Here is an 18,539-nt window from a genome sequence, read left to right as displayed (position 1 = left end):
GGAGCTGGGTCTTAGCATTGAGACGGATATCTCTGGGAGGCTTTCGCCATTTTGATATTACAAGGTGCCCAAGGTCTCTGGTAGACCAATATTCTGAACTCTGCTCTCCCAACTCAGAGGCACAGGCCTGACACCCGGCTGGAGCACCAAGACCCTCTCAGCCGCACAGCTGGGGGTGAGAGTAAGAGCTAACTTTGGTACATCTCAAAGAACACCAATGAGATTCACTCACCATTTTCTCTCCATCAGTGAAGAAAACAACATTCAGTGTTCAGTGAGTCAGCCACCTTGGTAGCCAGCCTCCAAGAAGGCCCTAATCATACCCTAATTATCTCCCAGTCATCATGTACCTGTGTGCCTTCTCACAGTTGAAAAGGGCTGATGTTTTAACTAATAAGACATTGCAGAAATGACAAAGTGCAGCTTCCAAAGGTATAAAAGATACTGGAGCTTCTGCTTTGGTTTCTGCTAGATCACTCTTCCTGGGGTAAGCCAGCTGCCATGTCATGAGGACACTCAAGCAGCCCTAAGGAGAGATTCATGTGGCAAGGAGCTGAGGCCTCTTACTTACAGTCACATGAGTGAGTCATCTCACAAGTCACAATACTTAATTTTATTTATTTATGGTTGTGTTGGGTCTTCGATGCTGCACAGGGTTTCTCTAGTTGTGTCGAGCAGGGGCTACTCATCATTGTGGTGCATGGGTTTCTCCTTGCTGTGGTTTCTCTTCTTGTGGAGTATGGGCTCTAGGTGCATGGACTTCAGTAGTTGTGTCACGCAGGCTCAGTAGTTGTTGCTTGCAGGCTCTAGAACGCAGGCCAAGTAGTCGTGGCACACGGGCTTAGTTGCTCTACAGCCTGTGGGATCTTCCCAGACCAGAGATTGAACCCCTGTCCCCTGCATTGGCAGGCAAATTCTTACCCACTGAGCTACCAGGGAAGTCCAGTGTGCTCTTTTTTAAACCTAGTCTGTTTTCATTATTTTCTATCTTAACTGTTCTATATTAAATAAAAAAAAATAATACTCCTTTCTACTCCTCCTCTTTGAGGATGATATATGAAGAAGTATGTCTTATTTATTAATCTGAAATTTTCACCTTACTTTTAAGAAGTAATCACAATGTCGATTATTTAATACCTTTCACTTCCACCTTGAAAAGCATGGATATTAAAGTGCTAATATAATTACCTACCCTACTCTATCATTTTTACTTTTTGTTATGTATAAAAAACAACTAAAAATATGCATGGTTTGTAAGGAAATGGCAAATTTCAGAAAATTCAGAATCTGCATACACTGTATACATAGCTTCTAGATACAGACACAGAAAATTGCCAGATACTCAGAGCCCCCCTTGTCCACTTCTAGTGATTTCCCTTAAGGTTTAATATTGTTCTGGTATCTAACAAAAAGATCCCTTTACCTGTATTTTGTATTTTATATAAATGTAATGGCACAGTAAAATCACTTTTGGATTGGGCTTTTTTATTTTATGTTGTTTATGAATACGCCTATATGGTTGCCTGTTGTCGTTGTCATGCACTGACACTGTTGCATAGGATTCCATAGTGTAAATATTTAACTATTAATTTTTTCCAAAATGTATTACAATATGAGTGATTTTCAGTTTGGGTCTATTGAGAATTGCACTGGTATATACATACTAGAACTTGAGCTTTGGTGGTATGTGTATAAATTATTGTTCAATATACATGTAGTAGTAAAATTTTTGACTCATAGCTTTCATCTGTTTATCTTTTTAGATATTTCTAAATATTTTCCAAACACTTGTATGATTTTTCATCCTCAGCAGCAGTGAATGAGATTCAAGGATTACACACATTCTTGTCAAACTTGATAATACCTGTCATTTTCATTTGAACTTTCTGGTTGGTGAGTGATAATTCCAGGTATGACTTTTTTGCATTTAATTGACTACTAAGAAGCCAAGCATCTTTTGATATGTTTACTCAACGTTCTGTACTCTCTTTCTTGAAATATCTTTTGGTATATTTTTCCCATCTTTGCTATTACATTATGTTCTTATTGAAGACTTTTTTTTTTAAACATCTGAAGACTTCTTATTTAGGAGTTTTAAATATATACTTGATATAAATTCTTCTCTCTTTCTGTCTCTCCTCTTTCTTTAGATGAGTGTCAGTTTTTAATGTTAATAACATCTAATTTGTTATTTTCCTCTATTTAGTCTTATTTCTATTTATTTATGTAATCTTCTTATCTGTTGGACAACACATTATATATTCTAAACCACAAATATGTTTTCGTTTCTTCAAGAAATCTAATTGTTAAGCTTTAAATTTAAGTTAACTTTCTGAACTAAATATGTTGTATCATAGTGAGCATTAATTTGTCTATGACAGCTGCAAGGTTACATTTATTCAGAAAATGTTGTATTCAGCTTTCTTTTCATTTGCTCCTACTTCTCATTGATTCACAGAGGTAAACATCACTTCATCCATGGATCTGACTTTTCTTGATTTCTCATGGTCATTCTCATTAATTCTTCTTGCCTCATGAAATCTTTAGGCATTGCATTATTCCACAAAAGCAAAAAGCTTCCTTGGGCCTTTTTCCTCAGAAGATTGATTATTCCCACATTTTAAATGGGAGATTGCAATAAGTTAGGAGAAAATGCCACAAGGGTCTCTCTCTCTTTTTTTTTTCTTTCACATCTTGTATCAGCCTCTGCTTGCACTCTGTGTTCAAAGATTTTTGTACAACACATTGATAGAAGTGCCAGGTGTTTCTCTCCTTGGGGCAAAAGACAGATTAATTACCTGACAAATAATATAAAGACAGTGTCTTTCTCTGTTCAAATGTTGGAAAGGATTGCTTGCATCCTAATTTAAAAGTTTCAGGTGAGTGAAGCTTAAGATTCCAAAGCTTTAATCCATATTTGCACCATGCACAGCATCCAACAGGAGTGCTTTACATAACCCCATGAGACTTTTGTGTGCAAGTGAAATAGATAAAAATATAAAACTATTGCTGTCTTTTTGGGTCATAAAAAAGATCTTTTGTCTCATTTAAAATATTTTTTTTTCTAAAATCCAAAAACGTGTCAGGCTAAAATATTGGAATTTCAAACATGGTAAAACCCCTTTTGAATGATGCGAAGTGAGACTTCTTTGCAGTGTTGATTTGCATTGCCCGCTTGTTTGGTTGGCCAAAAAGGGCGAATGCGTTTTTTCCTGAATATATTCAGGTGCTCACCAGGGCATGTAGCAGGTGTGGGTGAGTGTCACGTAGCGCACACCCAGCGCATAGAAGGTACGCAAGATGGAGAGGCTACTGTCCAGTGAGTGGCCGCCCTCCACACCAGTAAGGCAAGCCAACTTCCGGGTATTGTTGAGAGCTGGGGGCACGTAGGTCAGATGATCATTTTCAGAGGCAGGGGTAGCTTACTGAAGTCCCTAACACCCACTACCACCAGTCTGTTTACCTTTTTTTTTGGCCGTGCCACGCAGCATGAGGGCTCTTAATTCCCCCACCGGGGATCAAACCCGACCCCCCCTGCAGTGGAAGCGTGGAGTCTTAACCTCTAGACTACCAGGGAAGTCCCCCGTCTACCTTTAACTGAGGTCACAAGCTCCAGCTCAGAATAGGAGGCACACATGAGGCGGATGAGGTCAATTTGTTCCAGGGTGAGGCTCACAGCATCCCGTTCGTGGGTCTGGCATGGGACGTAGGCTGACCAGAACTGAGGGAATGACAGGGCTTAGTTTGGGCTTTGGAACTCCTTGGGCTTCTCATAGCCTCCTCAGCTGGCACAGCACTTACTGTGCCCAGAAGTCACATGTAATGCGTTGCTTTTTCTGTGGTACTTGGAAGCCCGTCAGGTGGGCTCACTGTGACCCCTGTAGCCCTCAGCATCCATGGCATGGCACTTTCTAGGTCACTATGGTAACTTCATTCCAATGTGACTAACCTGTGGTCTCTGTGGCCCCCAAACTGCCCCACATTCCCCAGCAGCCATGGTGGCACCTTGTGTGCCCCTTTGGTACCTGGCCACCCACGAGACCATCTTTCAGCCTGTCCAAGCTGGTCTAGCCATGGCTGAAATTGCGCAGATTAACATGCTATAGCCCATTGTGGTAAAACTGCCTCAGGACCAGGGGCATGTTGTTGTGGCTGGAGGGAGGTCAAGGCAAATGGGTGGGCTCCTTAGGTCTTGGGATCGGGCAGGACACATTGCCTGGCCTGGGCCAGCCTGGGGGTCCCCCACCTCACACTGTCACACAGACTATACTAGGGGCAGCTGAGGCCTGGGCTGAGGGTTTCCCACCAGGGAGGGGATGACAGAGAAGGGGAAGGGCATCCATAGATGATGGAGAGGACATCCAGGGGTGGTGTGAGGGAGCCTCCCCACTAGCGCTACATGCTCCGGACCTCCTCCCCTGCCCAGGGCCAGGCTAGGCCCCCACCGGCCCCCAGCAGCCCGCACACACTACAGCCACCCTTCCACAAGCGGGAAGTCCCGCATCAGGGCCCGCGTGCGCTCCCGCGGACTTGGGGTGCTGGAGGTGCCCAGCGTGGTCTGCACGAGGGTTACCGATCACAGCAGCAGACCCAGCAGGAGCAGCAGGCACAGCAGAGGCCGCTGGCTGCGTGCACGGGGACCTTCGAGGCCCCCGAGCCGCAAGCTGCGCAGGGCAAGGCAGGCAGGCAGAGGCGGGTCTGAGAGGGGCGGGCGATGGGGTTCTGCCCGTCGACACAGGCCACCCAGCGGCGCGGCCTCGCGAGGGGGGCGGGGTGTGGGAGGGGATACAGAGTCACAGGACCCTGCGAGCAGTGTGCGGAGAGCCGCGATCCGGGAAGCCCGGCAGCCCTGCCGGGCTTCGCACTGCTTCGCACTGCCCTCCCGCCCCCTGCTCAGAGGCAGCTCCCGCGGGCTAAGCTGGCCTCTGCTGAGAGCCCACTCGCCTCCCATCGCGGGTTCCCTCCGCCCCCGCCCCTCTTCCACACCCACTGCACCGAGGGGGCGCCCTAGGTTGCTCTCCCCCGCCCCTAACCTTCCTGTCCAAGCTGGGGTGCTTCTCTCAGAGGGCCACCTGCAGCCCGTGGCCTCCCGGGAGCACACCTCGTCCCCATCTGCCTGCAGCCGGCCCCGCCCACCCCGAGGGCTGCGTGCGAGGGTCTCTGTGGCCACAAGTGCTCTGGGCTCCCGGTTTCCCGGTACTGGGCCATGGGGGCTGGTGTGGGGGAAGAGATAGTTTCTGGAAATGGGGGGGGGCGGGTAACCATGTGAGCTCTGGATTCAGGAAGGGGCCCTCTGCCCCCACCCTTCTCTCTCCTCCTACTTGACTCCTCAACCTGCATGACCATTCTCTGGGGACTTGAACCAGCACCTGGGAACTATCAGGAACCTCCCCCACTTCTGTCAGCCAGCCTCAGGAGAGCGCCCTCAGGAGCTGCTACACCTCCCCAGGGCCTGAATAGAGGGACTTTTGGGATGTGAACTGAACAACCTTCTGGGGAGAGTCAACGACCCTTTTACTCAACAGAGCAGGAACTCAGTCAGTAGGCTATTTGTGTGGAAGGAAATGAAGTCGCTTCCATGGCAGAAGAGCCCCCACCGCAGCAACCTTCGTCCCAGAGCTGCTGGCTGACCTTCTGGCCAGGATCCCTCCTACCTCAGCGTGGAAGGCCCGGCCTCGTGGAGAAGTGTAGGTTCTGAAGAAAGACCTGGCACCTGGGCTCTGCTGCTACACTTGCCTTATCTCGTGGCCCTTGTGGCTCTAGCTTTCCCAGAAACCTCAAGGGCTAAGTGCCTGTGCTTGCTCAGAGACCGCACGCCATTCCCCATTTCCAGCCTCAGGCCCTCCCGCTAGCTGCCTCCTCTAGGGACCCCTTACCCCCAACACACACACACACACACACTGGGGATGTGCCTTCTCACAGCAGCTCAACCACTGAGATGATTTAGGGACTGTGCCCAAACTCCTGCATCCCCAGCCTCTCAAGTTTTTGCTCTGATCCCTGGCACCCCCTGGAGCTGTTCCACCTTTGGAATCTTTCCCAGGTGGCAGGAGTGCCTAGCACAGGGGTAGTGACCTAAGTCTGAGCACTGGCGACCCTAGAAATCTGTTACAGAAAAGCATTTTATTGAGCAGTAAGGGACGCCACTGGGGACGGAAAGGCCTGGCAATAAAGGAGCATGTGAACCTCGGGACAGGGTGCATGCTGCTTGACTCTCCATCCTGTTCTTGCTTCAGGGAGCAGGGCTTCCTGGGCCTCTCTATCCTGCCTCCTGAGACCCCAGGCAGGAGGCTCTTTGGGAAGCCACAGATTGCTGCTTTCAGTTTCAAAAAGCCCAGCTCCCCACTGGTTTGTAGTGGTGGCCGCTGACGATGGCTCAGGGCGGGAGCCCATGTGGTAGACTGCTAAGGCTTCTCTGCACCCTGTCTCTGCTCCTGCATCCTCCTCGGCTCGCAGAGTGCAGACTTCACTTTCTCCAGCTCACAAAGGGGCCCGTGAGGATTGAGCAGAGGAATGCCAGGTTTTCTTCCAGGCCAGCTTCCGCCCTGGGATGTTCAGGGCAGACTCTCATTTCAAACCTCACTTTCTGAGGCTCCTGGCTTATGGCCATTGAGTGTGCCGGGAGGCTCCTGGCTGAGGAAGGCTCAGACAGAACGACGCAGGTTCTAATCTGGGGTAGTGGGCAGTGGGGGGGGGCGGGAGGGGTCACTGCAGGAAGAGGCATTCGCTGTCTTAGGCAGTTAAACCATTGCCCTGTCTTCAGAATGGTTCAGCCAGCAAGATTCTGTGGAGTCCGCCTTCTGGCACCATGCTACAATCGCCGGATTTTGGGTCTGGAGCAACCGAGATCTTCGACTCTTCCGGAGCGTGCTTTCTCTCGGGAGCACATCTGGGGACTGGCTTCTCGGCTTCCGCCTTTGCTGGCATGGCCAAAGGAGCATCCCCGTAGGCCCGGTAGCCACCAACCAGGCAGTATGTCTCCCCATGCCGGCCCAACTGCGTTTCTCCACACCCTCGGTTGAGGACATGGTAGTGACCAGGTTTAGGGGGAGAAATGGGAGCCACAGCTGCTGCAAAGAAAATCAGAATTGATCAGTCACTTCTGCTGTACACAGTCTCCTGCCAGAATTTCCCTCTCTCATGTCTCTCCCAGTTTCTGGCTGAAGACCTTTAATCTACTTGACATCCAAAACACAGACTTGGCCCATCACCTCTATGAGTCCCTAGAGAAGGGACACTGGCTGCAAAAGCAATTTCTAGAGCCTACAGCTGCATCAGGTGAGGTAGTCTCTTCACCGTTGCCAGGGAAAACAGTAGAACCCGAAAGAAATTGCAATCATGATCCTCTCCATCTCTCCCTTCCACAACAGGGAAAACATTTCTTGCAGTGTGTCACTTCTGAGGCTTTAATGGAAACGTCTTTCAAGTTTTGGAAAAAGATAATCTAATATAAATTGGTTAAGGGCCCCTCCCACTTTGGCAACCCCTCTTGGGCCCCATTTATAATGCCTGTTACAACCACACTGAACTCTAGCCCTCTGATACTTTTATCTAGATTAGAACAAGGCCAAATACTGAGGCAGAAGTGATCAGGAGACTCAGAACCGGGTTCTGGGTACCAAGTGTAGGCTCACATCCACCCAGCCTCCTGGGACACCATCTGCTCAGCCCTCCAGTCTCACTAGCGCTTCATCACCCCCCTTGGTCCTTCCGGTCTTCCCATGAATAGGGCACCACCCTCTCCCCTAGTACTCAGCAGCTCAGTATGGGATGTGTCTGAGGGGACCGATATAGATGTGTACATGACAACACAGAGGTGCCTGGGTTTGAAGGTGCGGTTCAAGAGTGGCCCTCTTCCTCAAACTGCTCCGTTTACCATCTGCCAACAAAAACGCACTTGCCTTTTGCTAAGAGGCCAATCAGGAAAGGGTCTGAATGGAAGCATCCTGTAGCCCAAAGCGGAAGGCAACATTTATAAAGATCAGAAGCTTCCTGCACACTAGTTCAGGGATGACCTTTCACTTGTCCTCAGCAGTGAGCACTGTGGGACCCTGAAGGTGTCCCAGGTCACTGGTATTACTTACAGCTGGGAAAGCGCTGAGGTTTACGTAGTGGGCAAGCCCCACAGGAACATGTGGCAGCCAGGTGAGGTTGTGTGTACACCATGCCTCTTCTACAGATGCCCGGTCTCGGTGTACCTGCTGCACTGCCCAGCCAGGGAACAGAGCACAGGTTTGAGTAAATATAGACGATCCGGTCAGACATTCTCTCTCAAACAACCAAAGAGATTGGTATCTGGTGGAGAACTGGTAGGGAAGTTTCTCTGAGGGCAGCACGTTTCCATAGTTACGCTGCCATGGAAACTGAGAAGGCCTGTGAGGTCATCACTACCCAGTGAGGTCATAATAAGGAACCTGTGACTTGCGGTCAGGCTTCAGGAGGAGGGGCAGTTTTGTGGAGGAGAGCAGGGTGGAGGCAGAGGTACTCTGCCTGGTCCCTCACACCTGGGCCTCCCCGCCTATGCCCTAGTCTAGTAGACACCCCACGTGGGGCGTGCAGGTGGGCTGGTACAGCCCCAGGGGCCCCAGGAGGGCAAGAGAGACCCACATTCTGAAATTGGCTTGAGAGGCAAGATTAACGTTAAGAGACAGCTAGGTTGTATGGCACTGACCCTAAGAGGCAGAGAATTGTGTGGACTGGGGAATCAGGGAAGGCTCCTTGGCAGTGGGCCTGAAGGACAAGTGAGATTTGGACCCATGGGGAAGAGAGGGAAGACACTCCAGTTTGGAAGAATACAAGCAAAGACACACTCTTCTCGACCTTGTCCTGCACCAAATATAAATTCATAGAACCCTCACATTTTTACACCTGAGGGCTTAGAAAAACCAAGATGTTAAGGAGCCTACCCAGTGTTACACAGCTAGTGGAGAGGGGTTCTGCTCAATGGTTACGTTCATGTCGGGGCTCCGGATTTACAGCTGATAGGAATGTGAGGACAAGCTCATGCCGTTTCAAACATTTCCAAGTGATACTGAGAGAGATGTTAAAGGTGCAAAATGAGGGTGCTGAATGACCTCACAAAGTGGGAATGGTGGGCCCATTTTAATATGAAATTCAAAACAAATTCATGACAAAAGGACATAATACAAAATGACAACATAATCATTACACTCCCCTCTCCCCTAGAAGTAAAAATCATTATAATCCTCTCTCTCTCCACCATGAAAGGATGAGATAAAGGCTCAGCAGCAGCCCCCGTGAAAATCATGGTCAACACTGTGAAGAGGGGTTAGTAAGACAACTTGGTCCGACTCAGAGAAGGAAAGAGACAACTCTGCCCTTAGCCTGATCAGGCCCACAGGAAGGAACCACATTTGGGGCAGCTTTTGATAGTGTGGCAATGAGAGAGAACCTTCTTTAGGAGGGGACTCCCTGTTGCCGACCTTGAAAAAGCAAAGATGGGACCTTCGTTTACTGGGGCTGTTGCAGAGGGGATGTGCCCAGGAGGTAGAGACTGCTTGGACTACCCTTTTAGAGGTTGGGCCACCCTGGATGAGAACCACAGCACCTTCTATCCCTAAACTGCTTGAATCAGTGGGTGCCCGTTAGGACAGACGAAGTCAGGCCTCATTGGAGCAGACTGCCTTTTGGAGTGGTAGAAGGTAAATGTGAAGGGGAATGCTTGCTCTGGCGGAGGTTTGTCACGGCAGGTGGGCCAGCATGAGACCATTCAGAATCTCCAAGGCTCCAGAGATTACATGGCTGGGAGCATCCCTCTGATGTGGTGTGGGGACTCCTACCTTAACAGGACCTGGCTGGGCATCTGGGGGAGGCAGAATAAACGGTTTATTAACTTAAGAGAGCGAAAGAATCACCTGGGGGGTTCCACCAAACCACTTAAAAGGCCTTGTACCTGGATTCTTGAGCCAACCCTCAGAAAACTTATCTAGATCTGGAGTAGGGCTCAGGAAGCTGCACTTTTAATAAGCTTCCTGGGCAGTCCCACCACAGTGGTCCATGGATAGAGAGACCAAATTATTGTGTATTCTCTGTTGCTTTGGGGAGTCAAAGTGGGCAATATTAAAAACTGCAGCAGGCATATGTATAAACAGGGAATATTCAAGGCAAGCAGAGGTGTATAGTTAGTCTATGCATGAATCAGATTTGAGAAAAGCTAGCCTGGTGGTTAAAGAACACAACCCTGAGGACAGACAAACCAGATTCTTTCCTACTGACTTGTGTGATTTTGACCAAGTTCTTTTATCCTTCTGACTGTTTCTTCATATGGAAAAGAGCTATGACTGTACATTTAGCACAATATTCTCTTTCGGCAAAGGTTGCTCTGGGTCCATTTGTGTTCTCTGCAACTTAACCCTTTCCAGCGCGCAAGCATTTTTAAGTTGTTTGGTGAAGTATTACATTTGACTTTCAACAGTTCATTACTTTGGGCAAAGCTTATATAATGCTGCAGAGACTAGAACCTATGCAGAGATAGTGAGAGGATGTTATAAGCTTATTCTGCTGGTTTATAAAAAAGTTTAACCTTTTCTTCTCTTCCTCCACCTGCCACCAAGAGATGAGAAAGAAGGCAGAGCCTGGAAATGCACACCAAGCAATATTTCTGTGTCAGTTTGCCTTTTATTCCTCTGCCAGTACTTCCCAGAGAGATTTCACCAAAAGTGCCTAAGCTTGCCATGGCCATTGTTGTGAAGAAAATTTCTCTTGTCACATCCCCTTTTCCTTCTCCTGGAGGCTTAATGGATGTTTGGGGGCAGGAAACAAAATTTAAACTAAAACATCAATTGAAAGAGCCTTCGTCCTAAGTGTGGTAGTTTGGAGTGTGAATCTTCTCAGGGTCTACTGAATTCTGCCCCAGTGGAAACTGTTATTAAGGGGCACCCATAGAAACATCGCTTATTGTTAGAAACCATGACATAATACAGAGCCAAGATCGACATTATTCTTCACGTGAAAGACTACAGAGAGCCAAGCTCAGTAGTTCACCCTCAAGTGTTGGCCAGCAACTTACCTTTTGAAGCCAGACAGCAGCCCGGGTCTTCGGAAGGTGATTAGGCAGCCCAGAGCACCCTACTGACAAGTGTGCTCACCCATCCAGCACAGAGGGAAAGGTCCCTGTTATGGCATCATATATAGGCCTGCTGCAATAAGGTTTGCTGGTGCAAAGGCTCTCTCACTGAGGACCCCAGTCCTGGGAGGCTTCTCCTCTGGCGAGCTGCCAGTTCAATCTTCTGAGCCAGGCTCACGTCCCAGGGATGGGTCACAAAGCTGACGACGGTGCCTGGCACCTCGCTCCCCACCCGGCCCACCCTCCCTGCTCTGTGGATGTAGTCTTGCAGGGTGAGAGGGAAATCATAATTGATGACTAGCTCCACCTGGGTGCTGTCCAGGCCCCGAGAGGCGATGTCTGTGCAGAGAAGAATGTCTCGGGAGCCCTTCTGGAAGGACTGGAAGATGCCTGCTCTCATTGAGGCTGGCATTTGTCCCTGCAGTCTTAAGTGTTGGATTTTGTGGTCATCCAGAATATATACCCCAGCCAGTTCACAGTGCTGGAGCAATTACAGAACACCAGAACAGTTCCTGTGGGGCCAATCCTATATGCTCTGTCATGCTGCCTAAGGATCTGCACCAACCCAGTCACCTTCTCTGTTCCCTTCAGCCTCATGAATGTCTGTCTGACATGAGGCATGATGCAGTGGAGCTTGTCACTGGTAACGGGGGTTAGAGAGTCTAAGCTGGCAACTTTACTCAGCAGCTGGCCTACACCTTCGGGAAACGTGGCCTCCACCAGCACTAACTGAGCTTTGGGATTGAAGGGGTCTTTTAAGTCAGCTGGGCCTTCTGCTATATGGCTCCCCTCCAAGATGTAATCCACCAGTTCCAGGAAGATTTCATCCAACAGCGTGTCTGCATCATCCAACACCAAGAAGGAGAGGGGCTCCAGGCTGATCAGTTGAGTTTTCAGGGCCTTCCACAGAGCCCCCGGAGTGGCCACCAGAATATCTGCTGGAGGTTGTTTGGACAGTTGCAGCCGGATCCTCCTCATGCCATGGCCTCCCCCTAACTCCCGCACCTGGAGGTCCAAGGAGCTGCCCAAGGCCTGGGCCACGGCACGTACCAGTTCGGCTAATTCTCGAGAAAGCACAAGAACCAGGCCTCGAGGAGCAGGGATACGACAGGGGTCCAGCCTTGGCTGGCCCAACAGCCGTTGAAGGAGAGGTAGCATGTAGCTGAGAGTTTTGCCACTGCCGGTTTCTGCGGCGCAGAGAATGTGGCGGCCGCGAAGAAGTGGGGGAATGGTACTCGACTGCACGTTTGTGGGCCGAACAACTTCGGGAGCAGCCTCCTGTAGCGCGCTCAGAACGGGGAGCTCCAGACACACTTCAGTGCAGCTGCCCTTGGGCGAAAGGTTCCGCAGTGGTGGAGCCTCATGTTGCGCGCACTTGATGGAGAAATGGTCCGCGTGGGTGCGCCGATTCCTCCAGCCGCACGAAGAGAGTGGCGCGGGTTCCAAGAGCCCAGCGTGAGGTGAGCCGGCTGGTTCAACTCGGGTGGCCACGCTGACATCAGTGGCAGCCCAGGACGCGCCAGCGTCGGCCGCGGGGGGGCTACGCTGGCCGCTATGCCGCTCTTCCTGCTGCCGCTGTAGAGCCCGCGGGATGCGCACCACGGGCAGTGGCTCATTGGGACCGCGGACCGTCAGGTCCCAGCAAGGCGCCAGAAGCAACCTAGCCGCGAGCGACAACAGCCGCAGCCGCCGTGCCAGAGCCATACACCCCTTGTTGCGGGAGAGGCGCACGACAGTGACATCACAGGCACGCTAAGGCCTCGCGGACGGTGGCTGGCGTGGCTCAGTAAGGCCCGCGGACTCGGCGAACTGTGTGGAAGGAGCGGGATCTGTAGAGCTCAGCAGCGGCGAGGTCTGTAGGTCCGAACCGGGGATGGTGACTCCAGACCCCCGCCAACCGTGGGGAAGGGTGCGCGACGGAGGCAGGACCGGGGTCCGGCGATACGCGGCGATGGGGCCCTGGCATTACGAACCAGGAGGGCGGAGGGCTTCTGGCGATCCGATGTCCGATCCCTGCCGTGCTCTTTTGTCGCCCTCACAGCTCCTATCATGGCTTGGCCAGTTCGGGTCTCCCTCTGTGACTTATGATGAGGGTGTGGCGATGTTTTCCCAGATGTGGTCCCCGTGTAAGGTCTTTGAATACAAGTATTTATTGAGAGTCTGAGTGAATGGTCAGGCCTGGGGGCCGAGACCAGGAGTCCGGAGTCGTAGGTCCAGGCTCACCCTTCCCTTAGAGCTCCCCAGAGAGCTGAGGGCCCCGAGGGCAAGCTGATGGCTTTCAGCGTATCTTCTCTTCGGTCAAGAGAACTCATCTCTTGGTACTTTTCCCCTTTCTTTTCAGCTGAGGTTCATTCTCCCCTCCCTTGTCACCCTTTCCAAATTCTCATCCTGAACCCACTGCTTTCTTGGGTAGTTCATCTCCACCGGCTTTCCAGTCAGATACCTCAATTCCGTAAATAGCAGCGAGGAGGGTCCTGCTACAGGTATGTGTCTTGTCTCACAAAGCCACGGTCAGGCAGAATAGTTTACTTGAATTCAGTGTTCGGGTTGCCAGAAAGCCTTACGCTACTGGTACTTATTGAACGGAACCCGAAAATGGGTGTCCGATCATTTCTGTAATTTCCAGGGCCTGGGGTAGGAGATAAGGTAAACGTGGATTAACCACCTGGGAGGTTCTTAACATCTGGAGAAAGAGTTTTACTTTCATCAGATACCGTTATAGAGATAAATACTATTAAATTTCAAATAGCATTTTGATACCCGATAGACTTTCTGGAGAGTTGAATGCTAAGCCAGCAGAGGAGAGGGTTTTGAGTCCTCATGGGTGAACAGAGTCATTGGAAAGAGCAGTGGCTCTTGAGTGAGGGTGATTTTGCCATCACCTCTCCTCCAGGACGTTTGACAATGGCTGGAGACAATTTTCATTGTCACATCCAGGGTGTGGGGGTGGTGGTGCTGCAGGCATCTGGTGGGTAGAGGTCAGGATGCTACTACATATCGTACAAGGCATAGGACAGCCCTCCCCACCACCCCAAAAGAATTATCTGGCCCAAAATGTCAATAGTGTGCTATGGAGCAACCTTGGATAGAGGCTGAGGACCGAAGAGAGGCTGAGGTTCTCACATGTACTCTCCCATCAGGTTGTCAGTCACATTTGCCAGACCCCTGTGTGGCCCTGCCCCTTTCCTAGAATCTGTAGCAGGCACACTGATGCCATTGCTTGTCATGGCCTTGGGATGAGAAAACCTTGGGGGCTCCTCAAAGCCATAAACACAGGAAGGAAGGAGTGACTTAGGAGGGTGACGTGGGAGAAGAGAGCTTTAGGAAGAACAAAATTGTCCTCATGTGTTTGGGAAATGTGCCAGATGGAAAAGAGATGAGGTGTGCCATGGGGTGTACCATTGCAGAAGGCAGACTGGGACTGATGCGTGACAGGGAGTCAGATTCTGAACTTGATATAGACTGCTGTAGCAACTAGAAGTGCCTAGACCTGTCTAGACAGTGCTGGGTTTTCTGTCACTGCAAAGTTCATGTATAGGCTGATGACCAGTGACTGGTGATATGCAAGAGGGGATTTCATATAAAGGATGCTCTAAGATATTGTGATTCTACACCACTTTTACGATTCTTTCCCAGAACTCGGAGCTCCTCGTTCGTTAGCTGAAGTGCTCGTTGGATGTCTGCTCTGACATGTTTCATCCATTTACATGTGCCACTCAGTTTTCAGGTACAAAACGAAGAATCGCTTTTCACAAAGCCAGAAGGGATACACTGAAAGAATGATCAGAAAAGAATAATACATAGGTATGTATTTGCATTGACTTTCTCCAAATATTTGAGACAGGGTAGCTGGTTAGTGGCTGCTTTCTCGTGCTCGAGCCCTTACAACGTGATCTCCTCAGAATGTCATAGGGATAGGAGCCTGTCTGAGCCTGTGTGTCTCTGCCCGTGGCCCCTAGTTTCTTCTTGTCATTGCTTTAGGTACTGTGCAAGGCCCTTCTGTTTTCCTCCCACTGACAGCAGACACTGAGTAACCTCTAGTTGTGACTGAGATGCATATTTCACAGTATAGTACTTTAGAAATGAGAAAGGTTTACTTATTGTGGAAACAAATGTAGGCTCCTGGGAGTGTTAGTGTCACTTGGTAATGTTTTTCCCAGGGCTGCCATGGTAACTGACTTTGCCTGGTTATTCCCTACGTTTTCCATTCGACGCAGCAGGCCCACCGCTAGGCCTCTCACCTGAGAAGTCCAGAATCGGGAACACACAGGCTGTATCAGTTGCACTGCGGCCTTATTCACAATAGCCAAGATGGTGAAGCAACCAAAATGTCCATCAACAGGTGAATGGATAAAGAAGAAGAGGTCCATGTACACAATGGAATAGTCACCATGGAGAACAATGAATTACTGCTCTTTGAGGCACCACAGATGAGCCTAGAGATAATCATGGAACCTGAGGTAAGTTGGAAATCAAAAGACCTATATCCTATGATATTACTTATAGGCGTTATCTAATAACTGACCCACAGGAAAATATTTCCACAGAGAAAGACACTCACAGATGTAGGAAAAAACTATACTTATCTAAAAGGAAAGGTGGGAGGAATGGATAAATTAAGATCAGTGTTACATATACCAATACATATCATATACATGTGTCACAAAGACCGACCATATAGCAAGGGAGGTCTACGGAACACTGTGTAATATTTTGCATGGGAAGAGGATCTGTATATGAATAGACATATATAATGTACAAATGAGCCAGATTGTGTACAGCTAGGACAAACAATATTCTAATCATTACCCCGATTACAAAAATTAAGACAACCAACAAGAAGTAATGAGACATAAACGTATGGGGGTTTCTCCTGGCACATTCCATTCTAATTTACAACTTAGGAACACGACTTCCAGAAAGGCTCTCCTGCCCTACTACCCAGATTGGGGAATGGAGAAATGCTGCCTCCTTGTGACCGTTTCACACAACAGCAGCTTTAAACCCATTGCTAATGGTCACTAACTATTCACCAAACGTGCAGTTCTGTAATGGCACCTGTCCACCAAAAAATTCCTGGGGTCGAAAACCGAATAAGAAATTCAAAAGAGGGCAACCTTCCAAGAAGACAATTTCAAGAGGTATATTGTATGCACACTTTGTTCTCCTTTTTTTTAAACAGAAACAAAAACGGCTTGGAAAAATGATGAATTTTAGGTATTTGTAAAGACACGCAAACCCAAATTACAAAAACCTATCAGCTCACAGCAGTCAGAATGGCCATTAGCAAAAATGCTGCAAGCAATAAATGCTTAAGCGATTGTGGAGAAGTGCGTACCCTGCGTTCTAAGGGGGACGTGGTAAGAGCCACTAATGGAAACACAATGGAGGTGCTTTGAAAAGGGAAACATTGCGCTACCAGGCAATCAGTCATACCCACTGCTGGACCTGTCACCTGAGAAAATGAGAATCAAAACGTCACAGACTGGCATTTCTGCACTCCAGCAATACTTACCATAGCCAACACGTGGAAGCAACGAAAATGTCCATCAACAGAGGAGTGCACCAAGAAGCAGTGGTCCATGTACACAATGGAATATTACTCCAATAAAAAGTATAAATTAAATTTAAAAACAAACATAAGTAAGGAGACGTAAGCATTTTGGGGTTTATCCGGGCACATTCCTCTCTAATTTATAACCGAGGAACACCACTGGCAGGAAGGTCTGTTTCCCTAGTACCAGCGTGGGGAACGTAGAAAGGCTGCCACTCTCTGGCCGTTACCTGCAAAAGCAGCTTTAAAGCCTGTGCTAATGGTCACTTCATGTGAACAAGTACTGCATGGCTGTAAATGAGACCTGCCCACAAAATGCCTTGAGGGAGGTAATGGCCAATAAATTTCAAAATGTGACACATACTTTAAGAAAAGACTTTGAAGAGCTAAGCTGTAATCACAGTTTGAAAAATAAAATGGACATGCCTTAAAGCTTAATTTCAACGGATTATGAAACACACGCAAATTCAGCTACAAAGAGGTTTCAGCTGGTACACCTCAGAATAACCATCAGCAAGAAACCTATAAACAACAAATGCTGAAGTGTTTGTGGAGAAATGCATAACCTCAACTTTCAGTTGGACGTACCCTTGAAAGATCCACTAATGAGAACAGAATGGAGATGCCTTTAAAAGGTACACTTTGAGCTACAATATCATTCAGCAGGCCCATTCCTGGACCTATAACCAAAGAAGACAGAATTGGAAAGGCACAGGAAGGCAAATGTGCACTGCACAGTATTACAGTAGCCAAGATATGGAAGTAACCAAAAAGTCCAGCAACAGATGAGTGGACAAAGAAGAACTGGTACAAGTGCAGACAAAATATTAGCCAAGGAAAAAAAGGACACATTGCCCTGTGCAGCACCGTAGATGAGTCTAGAGGTAATCACACAACATGTAGTAAATCAGAAAGGGAAATACACATATCGTATGATATCACTTATAGGTGTTACCTATAAATTGATACCAGTGAAGATATCTCCACAGAGAAGGGCAATCACAGATTCATTAAACAAACTTACGTTTCACCAATGGAAATTTGTGTGGATTGGATACATTAGGATATTGGGGTTAACAGACGTATACAAACACAGGTGAAATATATAATCACCAAAGACCTACAGAATACCAAGAGAAGACTACTCAACATTCTTTCCTAACGTACATGGGAAACGATCCCAGGAAGAATACACATATGTTTATGTGTACAAGAACGACATCTTGCACACCTAGAACAAGCCAAATATTGAAATCAAAGTTGCTGTGATAAAAAATTATATTAAAAAAACGAACAAGAAGTTGTGAGACAAACTTAAGGAGCTTTCTCCTGGCACATTCCATTCTAAATTCCAATCTAGAACGCGACTTCCATTGAGGCTCTGCTCCCCTTGTAACCAGGTTTGGTAAGGGAGAACTGCTGCCACCTTGTGGCCGTTTCACACAACAGCAGCTTTAATCCCAGCGCTAATGGTCAGTTGATATTCAAAATCATTGCAGGCCTGTAAATGACACCTGCCCTGAAAACAAATCCTGGGGTCGTATATCGAACAAAAAATTCAAAAGACGTCCACATTTCAAAACGACAGTTTCAAGAGGCATAATTTATGCACATTTGGCTTCTGTTTCTTTTCCTGTCTTTTTTTGTTAAAAAACCAGGAATGGAAAAAGGCTGAACATCAGGAATTAATGAAGCCATGCAAGTCCAGTGTACAAAGACTTTCACCTCACAGCCTTCAGGATGATCATCAGCAAAAAAAAGTCTACAAAGAATAACTGCTGAAGGGGTTTTAGAGGACTCTGTACCCTTTAGCTGCTGGTGGGATGTAACCTGGTAACAGCCAGTAGTGAGAGCAGAATGGAGGTGCGTTTAAGGGTAAAAATGGAGCTACCATGTGAT

The 18,539-nt window shown here is 48.4% G+C and overlaps 1 long non-coding RNA gene and 1 pseudogene across 3 annotated transcripts; one reads left to right on the top strand and one right to left on the bottom strand.

Annotated features, from left to right (window-relative positions):
* Positions 1-11,144: 11,144 nt before the first annotated feature.
* Positions 11,145-12,790, bottom strand: LOC308625913 (putative ATP-dependent RNA helicase DDX28; annotated as a pseudogene). Its single transcript has one exon. The product of its transcript is annotated as a putative ATP-dependent RNA helicase DDX28 (transcript).
* A 1,594-nt stretch (positions 12,791-14,384) lies between these two features.
* Positions 14,385-18,394, top strand: LOC308626201. Of its 2 annotated transcripts, none has more exons than XR_014017216.1 (3): positions 14,385-14,890; positions 15,304-15,546; positions 18,299-18,394. It is a non-coding gene; the product is annotated as an uncharacterized lncRNA (long non-coding RNA). The 2 variants fall into 2 exon arrangements; XR_014017217.1 differs by lacking the exon at positions 18,299-18,394 and adding an exon at positions 16,269-17,017.
* The last annotated feature ends 145 nt before the right edge of the window (positions 18,395-18,539 follow it).

The sequence above is a fragment of the Mesoplodon bidens genome, assembly GCF_964165515.1.
Source record: "Mesoplodon bidens genome assembly, chromosome: 12".
Lineage (NCBI taxonomy): Eukaryota > Metazoa > Chordata > Mammalia > Artiodactyla > Ziphiidae > Mesoplodon > Mesoplodon bidens.
Note: the sequence above shows the minus strand (reverse complement) of the source record. Positions and strands in the feature narration are given on the sequence as shown.